The sequence below is a fragment of the Castor canadensis genome, chromosome 2, assembly GCF_047511655.1.
Source record: "Castor canadensis chromosome 2, mCasCan1.hap1v2, whole genome shotgun sequence".
NCBI classification, from domain to species: domain Eukaryota; kingdom Metazoa; phylum Chordata; class Mammalia; order Rodentia; family Castoridae; genus Castor; species Castor canadensis.
Genome location: NC_133387.1, coordinates 75,936,268 through 75,956,422, shown reverse-complemented (window position 1 = coordinate 75,956,422; position 20,155 = coordinate 75,936,268). Strand labels below are relative to the sequence as shown.

At 32.9% G+C, this 20,155-nt stretch overlaps 1 protein-coding gene and 1 pseudogene across 7 annotated transcripts in view; both read left to right on the top strand.

Annotated features, from left to right (window-relative positions):
• Agmo (alkylglycerol monooxygenase) overlaps positions 1-20,155 on the top strand; it is a 345,305-nt gene that overhangs the window by 67,371 nt on the left and 257,779 nt on the right. The window lies entirely within an intron of this gene.
• On the top strand, positions 18,099-18,219 carry LOC141421093 (small nucleolar RNA SNORA31; annotated as a pseudogene).

Below are 20,155 nucleotides of genomic sequence, written 5' to 3'. Positions count from 1 at the left end.
TTATCTATTTCTGTGGCATTCACTACTATAGGCAAATGACCCTTTTCTCATTTATAGTTTGTTCTATGTCTATCTTTTGTTGTTGTTTTTGTTCATTGGCTTATTTTAATTTTCCTTTCATGTCTTTGAGGTTCTCAACTTTGCCTAATAATAAGCACTTTTGAGAATTTGTCTTTGAAAAGCCAGTTTTTGTAAAAGATGGGCAGCCAATGATAGACTATTAATTTTTTTGTATATACGTAATAAATTGAAAAAGAACACCTTCAGATTATTGAAGTATTTTGTTTACTTAGACCTTCAGATAAGAAAAAGAGCATGATGAGAAGAGATGGTTTCTTAATTGAGAATGCTAAAGTTCAAACCTTGGTAAAATCAGCAAGCTACTTTATCTGTTTATAGTCCTCATCCATAAAATTGAGAGAATAATAATAATAAAATTAACTGCAGTAGAATGAATTATATTATGTGACATGCAAAGCCCTTCAAATGGTATAAATTTCCAACTATTTTGTTTTATGTATATTTCACAATATTTGGAACTGTGTTTAAAAATATTTTAAAGTCCAGCAGATTTAACCTTATCATTCAAACCTTGAAAGAAAGAAGCTGGTTCTTTGCTTCTTTAGCACTTCATCCTCTTCTCAGATGCTACAAAACAACTAGATAGACCTCTTCACAAAAAAAAAAAAACAAAGAAACAAAGAAAAGAAAGATAAAACAATACCACAGACCCAGATTTGTCTTTTTCTCCGAATTTTAAAAGGAATGTAATTGTATAGACAATGCTCTACAGATAAAAACTTGCTTTATGCTCATAGGACAAAAACAAGACAGCAACCACCACCTGCTCATGTCCTTCCGTACCTAGAGTTTCTTACAACACATGCACAGAAGGGGCACGAAGAAATATTCTGTGGAAAGAATGTCTTCTAACATTGAATTCTTCATGAAAGTTATAGTTTAGTACTTTGAGTAAGATGTCAAGAATTATATAATCTATACGTGGATTAATGTGGCCTCACAGAAAACTTTGGAATTGTAGATGCTGTTTTGGGAAACTGTTACCTTGATTTCCACCATCTTTCCTTTAGGCTCTCTATGCATTCAAATAGCAAGGATTCTTGATTAAAAATAAAATTTTCACTTCCCATTTCTTAATGACAAAGGCTTTCTGAAATGAAACTAGATTTCTATTTCTAAATGTGTTCCCACTTTGTACATATCTTCATAAATATTCTTCCTCTTAAAGTGAAGCTTTGCCTCATTCCAATTTAAAACAAATCCCACAACACACTTATGATTAAATTCTAATCATTGCTGATGCTTTCATACCTGATGATTTGGGAGGATTTGGTTTAAAGATTATTGCTCACAGAAATGAATGTGTATGTTTTGATCTGACCTAAAAAATAACAGCGTTTATATTGACAGGTAACTTCAGTCTTCTTTAAAACCTACTTCTCAAATCATTTTCTTTATTTTTTTAGGCTATAGTCCTGTCTAGCATTAGAAAAATTTAAGTACGGTGAAAAAACTTCAGTAGATTAATATTTAACAACCTAAAAAATAACCCTAAATTCTTTCTTAATAAGTGTATTGTAAAGCAGACTTAGGTTCTTTTTATTGTTTTTTTATTGCTTTTTGGTTTTTTTTTTTCCAAGACTGTGTCTTGCTGTGTGGCCCAACCTGCCCTGAAAGTCAAGATTCTCCTTCCTTAACCTTCTGAATACTGGTAGTAAAAGCATAGGTCACCATAGCAAGCTAGATTTACAGGCATTTTGATATTTCTTGATAGTTTCACTAAGGAAAGTTAAGTTTGGTCATGTTAATGAAACATATGACAAACATAAAGAGTTCACTGAATAACAGAAAAAGAGGTCACCAGATTTCCTACTGCTTGGTTTTCTATTTACTTTCATTCTAAGTGAGCAATCAGAGGTGACTTTTAGGTCTTCTCACTCATGTTGAACATGTTGAGATAATCTTGTGAAAGAAGTAAATTCACATACAGAGAAGTAATATTTTGCTTTGATGATATATTTATAACATAAAAGCATTTTATGTTATTGGCAATGTACAGGCTAATATTGCCACAGCAAAGTTCCTTTAAATATTTCAATAAATACAATTGTGTGATGTTGTTAAAAGTCAATCGGGTACATTTTTCAGAAAAGAAATAATTTTTAAACCAATTGTGAAGTGTTCTTTCTGTAATTTAGTCCTACTGGACTACCTGACATTTCTCAAGGCAGCAATGCACTTTACTCTCTTATGTATAAAATTGAGTTGAGTCTGCATGACATTTGAGGTTTCTCTCACTTCTGAAATACTATGATTCTAGAATGTTTCAATGTGATAGAAAGGATCCTCCATATTTAATGTTATATTTTCACTTCACAGATGAGAAAATGGCTTAAAATAATTCTGTAATTGCATACATCTGAGTTTCACTAAAGATCTTTCCCATTAGGAAACACATTTCTACTCAGTTTTTTAAAAATATTTTTGAAATATATTGTAAATTATTCTTCTTAAATGAACTAATGAGAAAGTTGATCATTGCTTAAAATTTTATGACACTGATTATTGTTAACATAAATGGGTTTTCTCTGAATCAGAACTTAACCACATACCAGGTACTGTGGAGTGTATAGATTTGCTTTGACAATAGTCCTTAACTTCAAGTAGTATGGAGTCCATGGTGAGATGATAGAATTCAATACACCTTTCAAAAAGTTTTCATCAAAACTAGCATTTTGAATGACTGCGTCACTTAGAATTAGGCCCATATTTATTGTTAGTGCTCTTCTTAATTCAAAATTCAGTTTCTATGCTTTGGTCACTGTGTAACAGTTGCCCGCTAATCAGCCTACAGATCTCAAAGTTCCAAGAGTGCAAACTGAACTACTTCCTTTCCTCCTCAGAGATTTGCAGTCCCATTTGTTTTTAAGCTTTTTGGAAGAAAGAAAAAAATCTTGGCTTTACATAAGAGCTGTGCTTTGTGGAAGTTTGGAAATTTTAAATTACAGTCAAGATCCCCACTCACAGGTGAAACATTATCTGGTCATCTTGTCATTAGTACTGACAGTTTTGGCTGGGGTTGAAGTTAAAAAAAAATGCTGGAATAAATCTGGAAATAGTCATATGTTCTTCATCCATCACCTCATTAATCACAAAGTTAACATTGTCTCTGAAACAATGCTGCTTTATTGTAGGGTAATCCTCCTTTATAGCCCAAGCTACTAAACAATGTTTAAGAGTCCAGATTCTTCTCCCTGCCCTGCCAAATATGCTGAGACATGACAATCAGGATATTATTCACTGATAATTAAAGTAGAAAAAAGGATTATGGGTAGTGATGTCATTCTTATAATGAGAAAGAATAGAATATTCTCCTAAAAGTTCCCATGTAGAGCCTCTGTCCACCAATGACCATGGTATTTAATATCTCATCTCCATATTGCACAGTTGTGAGATCATACTAGTGTGTGATATCAGTATGAAACGCAATGGAGGAAATGAATAAATGATAATGATGACAGCTGAGTATGATCCTGATTTATGTGTGCACTATTCTAGAGGTACAAATAAGCCACTTAGGGAGATGTGTTCATTTTAGAATGTTGGTGCTACAATACATCACTAAATCTAGACAGCAAATGTATCTTTATAAATATTTAATTTTTACTCAGAGGCAGTTGACTGTCTCAGAAAGATATGGTAATTATTTTAAAAGCCATTTAATTCAAAGATGATGAATGCATTTATTATTCAGGGAAAAGTATGTATACATGCTTGCAATAGAGAAAATGAAATGTTATATATTTACTCCTGAGCAAAAAAAAGAGTACATTTGAAATTAACATTTGTATTTATGGTATTCTAAGAAAGAATGGTAACATTCATTTCTTCTGAAATTATTATTCTTTCGAACTGTATTTAAGTGGTGTTAAAGGCTATGTTCTAGTAGTTTGCCATCCTTGCAAATCAAAAATTCAAAAATTATAACAACAAAAAATAAGTAGCAAAATCTTTAAGTGATCTAAGATTGTTTAAAGTTTAATTTCAGTATCTCTTGGCTTTGAGAAGTTTCACTTGGGTCACATGCAAATATTCTGGACTATTCCATCTTCAATTTAATGTGGCTGCAAATTAGATTTAATTTATCAGCCAATCTATAAAGGTTCTAATTATAAATACCCATAGTTGAAAATTTTCAAGGATCTATTATTTCTTACTATTAACGTATTAATAGTATTTCTTACTGTTACTATTAAAAATTGAAAATCTAATGTCATGATAATGCAATAAAACTACCTTAACTATTAATCTTATGTCCTTTTCACTTTCAAACTCCATGCATCACATATTTCTAAGCCTTATTTCATTGTATCACTTGGCTTCAACTGTTAACATACTGTCCCATGTTTTTTGGAGGTTTATTTTCCATTTCTAGATCTGGTCTCCAATAATTCATGTTAACTACTCTTTACCAGTCATTTACCTATTTGTTTCGTCAGTCTAAATTTTACAATGTTACTTGACTTATATTTTTCTTCATTGGTTCTTTTAGCTATAAATCAGCTATTTTCAAATGAGATCATCCATTCTCTTGCTTTTCTCTAGTATCTTTCCCATTATGACTGAGACATGACAACTATCCCAATCTCATACTGGCCTGACATATCTGTCCTCAGACCATGTGACCATGTGACCATGTGACCAAGTGACCATGGACACTTCTTCCGAGATATCACCTAAGATTTTAAATTACTATCTCGAACCAACCAAGAGTCCACAGGCAGTAAATTGTCTCAGGTGGTGGCTGAACCCCTGTGACTCTCTGTCTTCTAGGCATTTAGTCAGATAATGAATGGTACAATCAATTTATTTTCTATAGTTGATTTTGTTGTTTCTGTTGTTAAATACGCTTTTATTCAATTAAAACCTGTGTTAGATAACTCAAAATTTTAACTAATTTCCCTCAGCTAGTATCTACTTTCAGATAAAATGATACAAACTCGCTATAATAAAAAAAGGTTCATCTCCCTAGCTTTTGATAAGAAATATAACCTATAGATTCATACATGAAGTTTCCAAATAAATTTTCAAATAGACAAAGTATAAGTGGTTAAAAGTTTAAAACAGATGGTAGAAGGGGGCTTTTGAAAGTTCTCGTTTCATGGTCTAGGGTCATGATGCAAGTGGTTGTATACAACTCAAGAGGTCCTGCGTTCAATTCCCAGTACTGCCAACAAAAAAGTTCTCATTTCAAAAATAAAAAGCAAAGTTGAAATAAAACATTATTCTGCATATCAAAAAATAGTCTTGTCACCTACAGGAGTTTAAAGAAGCTTTAAAGCATGTATGAGATTTCAGTCTAAGTCATCATAATTTTATTTTGTAATAATTTATCAAACCATATCAAGTTGTTATATCCTTACCATGAAGCATGCAAAGTATCATTTCTACATGAAAAGTTTATTTTTTAAAAATGTTTTGTATTTACATCTAAACAAACAGAAGAAAAATAAAGCAGAAGATGTTACGATATTTTTTAATGAAATTATTTACTGGATTTTCCAATAAAAGCATATTTAATGAATTATATTCCTCATTTACAATATTATAAAAATTTGCTTGGTAAAATCATCCATGGCCATGCATTTTACCCCAGTCCAAAAGTCTGTGCAAATCTCAGACAAGTGAAGAATATCTACACACTTATAGACTTGAATTTCTATAAGTAAATACAAACTCAGATACATATATTATTTATATAATATCTATGAAAACTTTTTATATATGCAATATGTACATACACATTTTAGATATTTGAAGATAATATAAATTTATATTTATAAATGTAAAACTAATAAATTTAAATTTATATCTCAAGTACATAACAAAATCATATACACTATATATATAAACATACACATATACACATACATACTAAAGGCATATTTATAATTTAGTTTAGTACATAACCTACACTTATTGTATGTGTACCTGTTATTATACAATTGACTTGAGTATGTATTTGCCTTATGATGAAATTATTAGCATAAGAAATATGCTAATATGTTGCTAATATGCAACATGAATTGACATTGATGTTGCTTTTGAATATTCATTGAAAATAATTCTTGAATTATTATTATTCAAAAATATCATTAAAATTATTATATTTTTGGTATAATTATTTTGATACCAATTTCTGTTACTCTTATCATCTTGGGCAAAAATAAAAGAAATCTTCACATACTATTGTCACTTGTGTGAATATTATCACGGATGTAACACATGACAATATTTTTGCCATTTTGGATTAGTGTCTAAAGTCAGCACTTAAATGCAGTACCTTCTTGAGGGGTTATCCCAGAGGCATATGAGAATATAATGAATTGCCCACCTTGTTCAGTCAGGATGGGGGAATGAAAACTGTGGTGAGCAAATCTGTTAGAAAATCTTGTTAAGTTAGGTAAAGGAAGAGTTACAAATGAGAAACAGACTATTAGGTCTCCTGAGGTCAAAGGGGAAGTTGAGTTTGTGTGGGAGGGTGGCAGGGGGCTCATAGGGGTCAGGAATGGGACAAATCCCTTACCAAGCATCTCAGGAACACATTAGATTGAAAATGACTATTTTCCTAAAGCAGAGATATATGAAATCACTCTCATAAAAGGATTAAATATTCTCACCTTCAATTATATATTCTAAAAAGCATAGAATTATGAATAAGACTTAGCTATTTCAAATGTAGATGTATTTAACAAATCCCACAAGCGTCTCAGAAATAATACCCAAAAAAATACAGATACCTGTTATTTAATATGGTGCAAATACCCTGTGTAAAATTCTGGATTTTCTATTTGCCTGGAAGAGCCATTATAGACACAGTGTTGGGGTGTAAATATTTTCATGAATCCTACTATTATTAAATTTCCTTGTACCATTGTAAAGTTTTAATCATTTTGTATATATTTGAAGTGCTTTCAATTCTGTTTTATAAAAGGGATGAACATTACAATGTTTTCAATTAAAGCAATCTTAATTAAGAAGCATTAATATCCAAAAGACAAAATTCTTCTGATTAATTGTATTGTCAGAATAAATATTGTAGCTGCTATTCTGGCCTTACTTCCTCATGAATTAAGCCTCATGTGTCTGGTCAAGTTTTCCTCCAATAGTAGAAACCCCTTGCTCTTAGGCCTTTAACATCCCCTGAATGTCCTTCTGCTGTTCAATATGTTCCACATGTCCACATGACATCAGGGGAGCCACAGCCATTAGGCATGTAAGAATACAACATTTCATTGTTGTCTGGATTGTGCTTTCCATGTAAAAGCCTCCCAGACAGAAACACTGAATAGGATTTACATTCTTCCACTCTTGGTTTTATATTTTTTAATTTAACAGTAATATAAAGCTGGATTATCCATATTTTAGGATGTTATGGTGACAATACTTAAGTATCATCAGGACCAAGATATTAAATACTTCTAGTTGCTACCTGCCTTGCTTGGTCTTTCCTAATCCTTGTCCTCCTTGCCATTTCCTTTTTAATTTTATCTACTGCTGCTTACATTTTAAAAGGTAGACAACATAGTGAACGTTAAGTACAATATCTGGATTCATAATTTTGCTTGAACTAAATTTATCATTTTCTCGAACACATGGTAATTTAAATGAAAGTACTTCAAACTGCTTAAAATGGTTTCCAAATATTCATTTATTTATTCACACATCAATACTATGCTGACCCTGGGCAAGTTCCTCAACCCTACTTAGCCTTTCTTTATCTATAAAATTTGACAAATAATGGTGCCTACTTCAGAGTATGAAAACCAGATGTGATAATAAGGTAAAATGCTTAGAACTATTCTTTGAATGTAGTGTTAACTACTGCTATTTCCCTATCATTTTTCTTTTTCTTCTTTTATTTCTTCATATGCCCCATACCCTGCCTTACACAGATAGCGCTTTGAACCTCCCTGTTCCACCTGCAGTACTGGAGTCCTCTATGTACCATCAGCCTATGCACCATGACCTCAGTGCCAGTGTACCTTCTCAGAGAAGCCATTCTTGCTTCCCAGACTAGGTGAGCCTTAACTCCTCCCCACAACACACCACTTAGTCTTGGTTCCTTAGGACATAGAACCTAAGGAAAAAAGCAGACACAGTCTATGTTGTCCAGGCACTTTTCCAGCAAGTACAACTCAAGAAAACAATTCTGAAGAAAATGAAGGTCAGGCATTAAAGGAGAGAGAGAGACAGCAAATATGAGGGAAGGAATACATTACTGAGCTGGCCCAGCTTTTTGATAAACTGATCATATGGTTTGCCAACACATCTTCCAATAGTCTTGATAAGCTCCTTAAGCAGTCTGTTGGGTTTAGGAAAGGAAAACAATTTATTCTGCTGGCTCTTATTTCCTACTGTTCAAAGTGTTTTATTGGTCTTTAACTTTCTTACACTTTGTGTGCATACCCACAAACCAAGCAGATCTAGTCTCTTGCTTTAAAGACCACAACAAATCCACAAGATGAAAGGTTAGCTTACAGGTAAAACCAGGTCCATGTGTACTCTTGAGTTATACTGCAAGCCTATTGGTGTGTAACAAGGAGTACGGATGGCTGCTGCTGCAGCAAGTTGGCCCTATGATTTTAAGAAGAACACATTCAGGTTTTAAAGCTAGTCTAGTACACCAATATGTGGGATGGAGGTACAAAATCCAGGTCTGGATACACATGCACACTTCTACGTCTCTTTCCCTTCATAGTGCTCATCATAGTTTAAAATTACATATTTATACGTGATTATTATTTGCTTTTATTCTTATTGTTCCACTAGACACAAACAACCCTTAAAAGTAGGAAGGTGCATAAGAGTCAGGTTACCTGGATTTGAATCCTTGTCCCACACCTACTATCATGTCGTATATTACTTCACTTCTTCACGCTCCATTGCCACTCTTGTACATCAGGATATAGGTAGAATTATTGTACATATTAAAGCAGATGCATTCAGTAAATATTAACTATCATCATTGCCACCCCCATCATCTTCAGCCTTGTACCTGCAACAATCTGTACAGTGCCCACAGAGGAGACACTGGAATGATAGAACATGAGACCACTAGGCACCAAGATTTTGGCCGTCTTTATTCATTGTTGGATTCCAGTTTATAGAGAGGTATTGTAAATCTAGTTGGTGCTCCAATGCAATTTTCTGGAATGATTAGATGAATGAGAAATTGTCAATACTTTTGTTCCATTTGTATTCTTGAAATTGTACCCTATACTGATCAAGGAGAGGTTTTTACCCTAGTATGCAAGTTTTTTTCACAATAGTAAACTATTAAATTTTATTATACTTTCCTTTCTCAGTGAAGTCATTTCTGGTTAACTACTAGAAAAAATCATGAAGGAAAGAAGGATAAATAGTTACTGGAAGCATGGATTGACTCTCTATATGAGATTGTGCTAAACACAGATGACTGGAGTGAGACTTAAGAGTTTGGTTGTACTTAGCCTGCTTCTAAGTACAGATTGAAGTATGGTATTCTCTGTCATCACTATGTTCTTTAATAATGTCAAATTACTGTTCTTTCATCTAGTACTAAATCAGTTAATAAGTTTGTGAAATAAAGTATCATGCCCTTTTTTATTATGACTTTCCTATCAGCATTTGAATTGTGTTCAGAGCTTTTCCTTTCACACAGACATCTTGTGTTACCATTGTGCAGTGCATTGGTTCATCAAAAGAGCCAAACAATTGCCCCGAACCAATGAGAACATGTAGAACATGCTGAGGAGTTGGATGTCGGCAGTGCCTTTATTAGCTGAACAATCTTGGCAGGCTCATTGCATTCTTTAAAACTCAATTTACTCTTCTGTAAAGTGGGACTGAGTACTAATCTCCTGGTGCTCAGCAGGCAAGAGGCCTTGAGTTTAAACCCCAATACCACCATTAAAAAAAAAAAAAACAGTCATACTGTCTATCAAAAAGTTCCATAATTGCATTTTGGATCTTGTCCTTAATATATTTATTCATTTCCAATCATACTTGGTAAGTCCCTTTTTAAGAAAAGAGCCCTTGCTCGTAATTATAACACAATACACCCTTTGTAACTACTTTTTCTTTTGTTCTTTCTTTCTTTCTTTCTTGAGTGGTTGGGGATTGAACCCAGGGCCTCACATATGCTAGGCAAGCAGTCTGCCATTACACACCCTCAGCCCTATAACTACTATTTTGGCTACAAGCAATACCACAATTTAAAAACCTCAAACATCCACTAACCTCCCTTAGATTTTTTATATATCTTATATAGTAGAAGACACTCCTTTAAGTTAATCAACCAAATGTTTTGAGACAAAATTGGCCTGTATCTTTCATAGGCTATGGAGGAAGTACAAAATAGAGGAACTACCAGAAAGAATTGAGTAACTTATGTGAACCATTATGACTTACTTGTTTAAAAAATGTTTTAATGAGGAAATTTTTATTTTTAGTTGTACAATGTCAAAGGCAGTATATTGGAGACTAATTTGCCCAAAAAACATTAGCTAAAGTTTGTATTTTAAGTTTCGACTTAACATGAATATTTAAAACAGTGTCGGCAGTCAGCTACCTGGTTTGTCTATGGCAAGAGACCAAGCAGCTCTGGTTAAGATTACATGTTTTCATGTAGGAATGAGCTAAAAGTGTCTGGTAACCCCCCTGTCCCTTTCTAGCTAAGCCCAGACAGTTCACAAACAGGAGCCATAAAGAGTGTGCATTTATCTGAGTCTTGATTGAGTATTTTCAGACAAGACCTTTTAAAGGTGTTCAGGATTGTGCTTACCTTCTTCGAGGACACCAGTAGAAGGGTTAAGACACCTCCTTGGTTGTTTTTAGAGGCTATTATTGGAAGAAGTTGACATGGCTACACATGTCAAACTGTACCAAAAACTTCAGTAAAGCCTGCTACAATACTGAAGATGAGTTTTCTGTCTTTCAGGATAGAGGTTTCTCTAGATTCAGGATCAAACACAACTTTGAAACTTTTGCAAGCCACAAATGTTTTAAATGGTCACAGCAGTCATTCAACTGAAACGTTAAGTTATAATGTCTTCATTACTTGTAACATTTTTGTGTACTTCACACAAAAAGAATCATTCTTATCTGCCCTGAATGTGTCTGTTTTTTGTGTGTTAACTGCTCATTTATCACTCCTGTGGAATACCTTTCCTCTCTGTTCATCTGTTTAAAAAAAGCTTAGCATTTTTCACTGTTCTGCATCTTTCCAAAAGGTTATTGCGTTGCCCCATTTTACACAGCTGGATAGATGCATTGGTTCAAGTAGTACAATGAAAAAATGTCCTAAAGAACTTCTTAAAGGGATGCTCTCTAATGTTTTCTTTAGATCTCTAGCATTCAGCCTATTGTGTATTCAAGGAGTGCTTATTGCTTATTCTCTTAAAAGTAAATAGAAGTAAAGAAAAATTTTTGAATCTTGTTTTGGTAGTATTGGTAATTGAACTCGGTGCTTCAGACTTAAGAAATAGGCAATCCACATCAGCTTTTTTTCACCTTAGTTATTTTTCAAACCGGATCTTGTGTTTTTGCCCAGGTCAGCCTGGGATTGAGATCATCTTACCTTCACTTCTCACGCAGCTAATATTTATTATTGAGATCATCTTACTTTCACTTCTCAGTCTGGTTGCCAGTTTGGGTGGGTGTAGAAGACAGGTGGTAGAGGAAAGTTGGGTCTTTTCCTTCATGTGGCTATATTAAGATGAATACACTTTCAGCTTATTAGACGACAGGAGGAAAAGGATGCAAAATTCTAGTATAATCTTTTTGACACTTCATTTTGTGGTTCATGTCCATTGCCTCTAATTAGTACCTGAAAATTACTTCTGGTGATTTTGCCTGCCCTCTGAGAAACTTGACTTAATGAATTGTAGAAGATAATTTTTAAGAAGAGATAGAGGTGACTGCACCCTGCATGTTAATTCACTATTCTTGCTTTCCCTATCTTTTGTAATACTGGGGGTTAAACTCGTACTTGCGAGGCAGGCACTCTACTACTTGAACCACCCTCTCAAACATTTTTTGCATTGCTATTTTTGAGACAGGGTCTCATTTTATGCCTAGGTTGGTCTGGACCGTGATCATCCTATTTGTGCTTCTCCATGTAACTGGGATTGCAGGTGCACACCACTGCATCCAACCACTGGGGTCTCATGAACTTTCTTGCTCTGGTGACCTTAAACTCTATCTTCCCAATCTCTACTTCCCAAGTACCTAGAATTATAGGCTTGAGCTACCACACCCAAGCTTTGCTTTCTCTGTTTTGCATGGATTCATTCATAAATCAGTAGTACTCTAATTGGTATATTGATTACATATATGAAATTTTTACTTAAGACATTTTGGGTAATTGTGTTAAAAAGCATAATTTCTCTTTGCACTTGTAAAAGAATTCTATGAACAGAAATTTATGACTTTTTGCACTTAGTGAACCAGAAATGCAGACAAATTCTATCTATATAGATCTAGAGTTCCTTCGTGTCTTGCAAACCATATGATGTTAAGGTACCCATGACCATTAACTTTGATTTTCAGAGTGGAGTAGACAAGACTTACTTTGCAATAGGAAGTGTGATTTCTTTCATTTCTTTGTATATTTTGGTACTTAGTCAGATATTTTAATTGCTAGAGCTTTTCCAGTGATTATGTACTATCTGAAAAAAATGGCTATGATATTCAAACAGACTTTCCAACAAAATAATAAACCTAATGACATATCTAATCAAATAATTACATTAAAACATTGTTACATAATTACAATGTTTGATTTTTACAGGCCTTGTAACCTTTCATCGTTCTCGAACAGATAATAACTTAGAAATAATAATTTCACTTTACAAAACTTTTATGATACATCACTGTCAACTGATATTTATTTAGCTCAAATGGTATATAAAACATAGTTGAGTAAGCTAGGGCTTAAGTACAAGGAAATTAGGTTTCTGATATTCTCTGAAATTTACTTTTTTTTAGAATTCTATGTGGATGTAGGTGATAAAATGTAACTACAGTACCAAACATATTTTGTGTCTGGCTTTCATTTTATAATTTTTTTTTACCTTTTCCAAGTTGGATTCTTCTGGGTCCAACTTAATAATTTTCAATTTTACTCTATGAACCTGTGGACATTTGTAAAACTATTAGGAATTATTTGAAACATTTGTGGTACATAAGTAAGGAAAAGGTCTTATTTCATTTATTTCAATATTTGTCCATCGTGACATTGAGTCTCCAGTCTTTTTATCAAATATGACCACAAAACAGTATTCTTATTTTCCTAGGAGTCCTGGGAATTTTCACTGTATTCTTCAAGTAAATACATGTGCAAATATGTGAGCCACCCCCTTATCCCCAATGTACCCAAAGACTGATTTTCCTTTCTTGGCAAGGCAAATGAATTCTAAAATCCTGAATCACTTAGTGAGTATGCTTTCCTTCTGATCTCCCAGAGGTTTGATCAACAAAGTGCTAAAAGACATGCTCATTCTAGGGAGATCAGCAGCCTGAATCTCTCTGCAGGAGGATTTGATGAATGTTAATGAAAACTCCTACTGCTCAGACACTGACAAGTTAGAGCCCTAGTAAAAATGGGTCCTTCGTGACCATCATAAGATTAAGTAGATCACAATGCTCTATGCTTTTTTGATAAATACTCTATGCTTGACCTGAAGTAATATACATTGTGGTTTGTATTATCTAAAGGTGTTAAAGATAAAATAGTAATATTGAAAAGGAATATTAGTGATGCTATTCCTCTACCACCATTATTTCACATACAAAAGGAGCAGGAAGGTATTTTTTTTCTACAGAAGGTTAAATATAGAATAATTATTTTCTTCAGATATAGAATTCCAAAGAAATATGCCAATGTCAAATGCATACAGAACTGTGAAACTGAGTCAGTTAACTGGGTGGCAGAAATTTCTTACTCCTTTGAATCAATTTTTTTTTTTTTTTTGCAGTATTGGGGTTTATACTCAAAGCTTTATGCTTGCTAGGCAGATACTCTATCGCTTGAGTCACTCTGACTGTCCTTTTTTGTGCTGGGTATTTTCAAGCTAGGATGTCACAAACCATTTGCCTTGGCTAGCCTTGAACCATGTTCCTCCTTATCTCTGCCTTCCTAATAACTAGGATCACAGATGTGAGCCACTGGCACCCACTAATGAAGCAATGACTTTTTGATTGATGACTCATGTTTCCACTGGAGATGTCAGCTTATACTACATCTATATTAATGATATAACTTACTTCAACTTTTGCCAGAACTGAAATTAATTTCCAATGTAGAAGTCATCAATTGTTTTTATTTCATACTTTATGTAAAATGTCTTTGTAGAGCTTATTTTTCTTCCAAATTTCTCTGATAAATTTGATACAAAAGTTGCTAATTTTATATACTGGTTACTTTCCTATTAATACTTTATTTTTTCAGCATGCCAATGTGAGTTGAAAACCTAATATTTAAATTAGCAGGAATCCTCTACTACTAATAATTTCCTATATTTTATTAAAATATCTTATTGAAATTGTTTATTTTTAAATATTATATGTTATACTCATTTTAAAGTAGTAAATATACATTGAAGATAATCAAATTAAATAGGATAAAATATTTATTCACAACTATGATGAATATGATCCTTGCTTTTGTGAGGCTTTTCATAAAGGAAACATTGCTGTGAAATGTGTGGTTATAGATATTTAGTCAATGAAAAATTGAGAAAATGGAAATGAATCTAAGTTTTGAAAAACAAATTTCATTTAAAAATAGATTTTGAGATTGGGGTGCAACTCAGTGGTAGAGTGCTTGCCTACCATGAACAAGTCCTGATTTGGTCCTGGGCATTACACACACACACACACACACACACACACACACACACACACACACGAAATTAGGTAAATAGCTGTTTTATAATCTAGTTTTGTTCATCACTGTACCCAGTACTTGGGTAAACTTCATTTACTTTAGTAAACACTCACAAGTGATATTTATTATCATTAGAGGACGAATTATTCTTAAATATAAGTCACAGTCAATGCACTGATGATCATGTCTTATAAAACATGGTATACATTAGATAAAATTTAGAGTTATTAATGAGGCTACCTACACCTTAAACAATAATAATTTAGCTGACCTGATGACAAAGCTTAAACTGTATTACTCTTTCCACTTTTACTTTTCTTTCTCAATTTAAACTGAGTCAAACATTTACAGTTTTTAAGCAACTTTGTTTAAAATTATTGTAAAATCTATGAGCAAAATTTATTAAATTCATGATTTGGGTGGTGTGATTTTTATTGTTTGTTTCTTTAATGATTGACAATCTTTTTTAAAAAATGAAAGATCCCCTAAAAGTTGAAAAGGATTATATGAGATTCAGGAAAGTTCATTCCAGGACCTTCTATGACATCGATGCTTCCCTGGGGAAAGAGCAGGAAATGAGAGCATTCAGAAACACCATTCTTCCCTCCCTCTCAGCACTCTGAGGCCTTGCAAAGGGGCCTCTGTCGTCTGAAACGCTCTGGAACTCCTGCCCCAGTCACCTTTTCTCCACTGCCTCACATTCTGTTTTTATATATATGAACCCTTTTAAACTATCTTTATTGATTTATTCATTATAAGATCAAAACAAACAATTAGATCTCACTCAAAACAACCACTGGGTAATTTTATTTGAATTGGCTTAACTAAACCTGTCAAATGACAAAACCAGTGTATGGGCATAGACATAGCTTCAAGTGCTGGAATTAAAGTTTTTGTTAAAAAAAAAAAAAGAAGAAGAAATGTTAGATTTTTGGGTTATAGTATTAAAACAGAACATTTTTGTGTAAGCAGTATTAAAAATGGTTAATAATCTGTATAGGAATTCTGTAGATGTTAAACTGAGCCAGATAAAATTAGTGATACTTATCTTTATTTTTCTGACCTGAACAAATTCAATAACTTTATGTGCTTTACTCTGATATATAATGAAAACTAATTCACAAATGTAGGATGAAGTTTTGTTAAGCCAATTATAAGAAGATAGAACATGTCAGGAGTGGTAAAGGAAAATGTCCTCTCTGAGTTAGGAAACTGGAGTTCAGGGTTCCAGACTTGGGCTTACAATTTAGTGGTTGTATAGTCTTAGGCAATTCATTAATCCCTTTTGATAATCAGTTTTTTTCTTGGATAAGGTAGAGATATCCATAATATCCTTAAGGGTTAAAGGTTATGATATATGTGAAAGTACTTTGCAAGCCACAGAGAGCCATAAAAACCTAAGAAACTATGCAGATTTCTATATAATACTGTTGAGCAAAAATGAGATGAATGATGAGAAAAGCAAGAAAACTTTTCTCATGTAATTCCTGATTCCTATCATGAAATGAAAAAAAATTGTAAAATATTATGCTTGTTGCTTTATAAGGCAGACATCCCATGTGCATTTTTAAGCTATGATATCTGCCAAAAAAATTCCCAGGCTAGGCCATTCCTTTCCTATGAAAGCAAGTCACACCACTCCCAAGCTCATGTAAACTGTCAGTGCCATCTAAAAATACTCCTGCATTTTATGAGTTAGTGTTTCCACTTTAAAATTACAATATCATTTTTATATTCTCTCTTAGCACTTCTCACTAAGCATGATTTTACTAATACTGATTTTTGCTACAAGACAAAAATCTTTGCAAATATTTGCTCTTGTTTTTCCTTGGAACTGTGAGAGGAGACTTCTGGCTGTTGAAGGAAGAACAGGATGTCTTTTTCGGGCTGGAGTTGTATTTGGCTTAATCCACTGAAGGAGAGACAGTGCTCTTAGGTGCCAATGCTTGGTGAAAAACTAACAGCAGAAAAACAGCTTCTTTGGTAAATCCAGTGATGCATTTTTGTAGGCAAGTGAGAAAATAAACAGTTCTGTAAATTAAATAAGCTTTTTTGTCTTATTATTTTGAATATTTTTATGCAAATTTTCCTACATTTTATTTCATTATCTAGTATACTATTGGAAAAATCATTTTAAGTATCACTAGTGGGCTAGATATTCAACATTCTTGTCTGTGCTGAAGTGTAAGGGTGTGATTATTGACTATAAAACTGGGTTAAAGTAGATATTGCAGAAGGCATAATTTATTCTTTCAAATTTGTATCTTCTGAATAAAATATGGCTGCCATGCTTGATAGTTGGGATCCAAATACTAATGAAATTATTTACTGTAGAAAATGAATATCCATTTCCGATATCATAAGAAATGTAATACATTTTAAAGAATTAATTGTATAGTTGTATCCTTGTTGAGCACATCAGTCAAATTTGAGGCAAGTAATATTATATTATGGCAAGTTAATCTACTATAGTTATCTTGTAAAATTATTTAAAAGAGTTGATTATAATTGCAATGAATGATAATTATACATTATGCCAAGGCAAATTCTTTCTGGGTAGATATTAAACCCACTGCAGGGTTTCTCAGGATATATTGCAAAGAGAAAACTAACTACTGGATGTTGGCAGGAATTTTGCAGAAAATTTGTTCAATTGTCAAATTTAGGAGTCCCATGTTTAAATAAAGCTGTTTATTTTCTGCAGGATATATCCCAACCATTATTATCTTAATGTGTATCATGTATCTCTAAAAGGAGGATATGCATCCTTCATAATTATCTGAACACTAAATGACTTGTAGACTCTAGAAAAAACTAATTTTGGAGCATACAATGTGGAAGGAATCAGTATTTCAAGTTCTGTGATGGAAAATTGATATGCTCAAAATAAAAATCTCAAACCTTCATTGGACATTTAAGTTAATTTTTTAAAACAGTAGCTGAATATTGTACATCAAGGTGCTAAAATTATTAAAAGAGAGCTTTAAATACTATACCAATTTATATTATCAACACATCAATATTTACTTCCCAATAAACATGGGTGATTGACCACTTGTTTTCTCTCAGGAATTCTTGTTAAAATAATATAGTGATGTGAATAAAAAAAACTATAAGTCTCAAGAACATTGAGCAGTAAGTGGAGAGCATGCAACAAAATATTGAAAGTTGAAATTTCTTTTCGTTTGCACTAAGATACAAAAGAAAATAATCCCTGCACTTTCTGTCTGTCTTTGCGGCAGGCCACACTGAAATTAGGTAATACATCAGCAGGATGAAAAAAAGAAAGTTGAAATTTAATGGAAAAGAATTTGATTAGCTGAATCAACAAAGCTGAAACTCAATGGTAGAGGGTATAAAACCAAGAAGAAAGATGATCTGTATCACAGAATCCAGAAAAATCTCATAGCTTGCAGACCAGAGGTGCATCTAAAAGAGGTGTGTAGTTGGAACCGAAAACTACATCAGCGGAAATTCTGTTTAAGAAGTAGCGGTACCCAGAGAACCACAGCATAGGTGGATGAACTATTTTCTCACTTGGGAGAGGAATGTAGGCTTTCTTTCTAATCACAAGGAACTAATGATAAGATCCCTGCCTGAATTTGTGAGTAGCAGATAGTGTTGATGGCAAGAGAATTAAACCAAACACAGAAAAAGAAACAACAACAACAAAAAGTAAATCTTTCCCCAGTGGCTTCAAGAATCTTTGTAAATGAGCATCACCCCCAAGCCAAGAGTAGGAAGATTTCTCTCTTTTCTATATATGGTCAAAGTAACTGAAAAGATAGAGGTCAAAATGAAAAACAAAACAACCACAATAACAACAATAGTAACTTAGAGGAAACAGAGACAACACAAGGAGCAGAAACAAATAATTTTTAAATTCCATTATAGTTAATGTCTTTAGAAATGGAAGAGTAGATACTACATTTCTGAAATAAGAATAAAATATTATATCAAAGAAAAATACATAAGATGAAAGCAAAGTTTCAGAAACTAAATATGTAGAACAGAAATAAAATTTTCCAAGCAAGAGTTGAAAGATATGTTGAGAAAATCTTCTGAAGAATAGAATAATTTTTAAATCAGTCAATAAAAGGAAAATTATATGATAAGTATAGAAAGTCTAAACTATAGATTTTTTTTCCCAAAATTAAAAACAGGGGCAATGAAAAACAAGGTAGCATAAATAAAAACACGTAAAAATTTTCTGATGCTTATGAGATAAAAATTTCTAGTATGCACTACCCAATTAAATGAAAATAATGTCCTTATTTACACTGTCATGTTGAATTTTATCACACTGGGAATAAAACCTTGAGTTAACAATTCCCAGGGAGATGAACAAAATTAGGTCAGATATTCAAAGGAAATGGAAATAAAATAGTATGAGATTTCTGATCATCAGCAAAATGATAGTGACCAGAACAAAGGAGAGTGAATATGGTTGAGGTGCTTTCTATGTATGGTTATGGACCACTGAAACCTGTCAAAGCCATTTTAAGAAGAGGAATGGGGAAAAGGGAGAATAATAGAGGAGATGAATTAAACAAGGTACAATATGTGTATCTGTGGAAATATTACCATGAAACTCCTAGTAAAGCTATCATACACTAATAAGAACATTTTAAAAAATTGTGAAGGAAAATCATTCCCAGTTTGAAATCTGGTGCCTAATCAAACTCTTAATCATGCATATGAATACAGTAAAGATATGTTCTGATGTGGTTAGTCTCAGACCTTACTTCCTGTGGAGGAGAGGAGGTATTTATCAAGACAAAAATAAGAATAGCAATGTAAGAATGCCCCTATACATGTGGAGGTAAATGCTGGAAGGAGGTGGTTAAAGCAATTCCAAAGTGGTAGTTTCTGGGAACTGTGAACCAGAGATAGGTAAGCGTGGAGCAGAGTTCGCCATTTTTCTTTAAGAGCTATATGGAAAATTTAGCATGTATTACATGGATAAATACATAGAAATATTTGAGCCAAAGAATGTTCATAAAAACAGAAAAATAAAAGCTTTCAAAATGATGGTAATTATATCATTAGGACAAATATATAGTTAATACAGCTTATTACAGGACTGTTGGAAATGTTTTAGATTAATGAAAAATGTTTGCTATATTATATTATTTACAATTTGAACTAGTCACACAAATTCTAAGACTGGAAGGCACCAAACTAAGATATTAGAAAAGACTATCT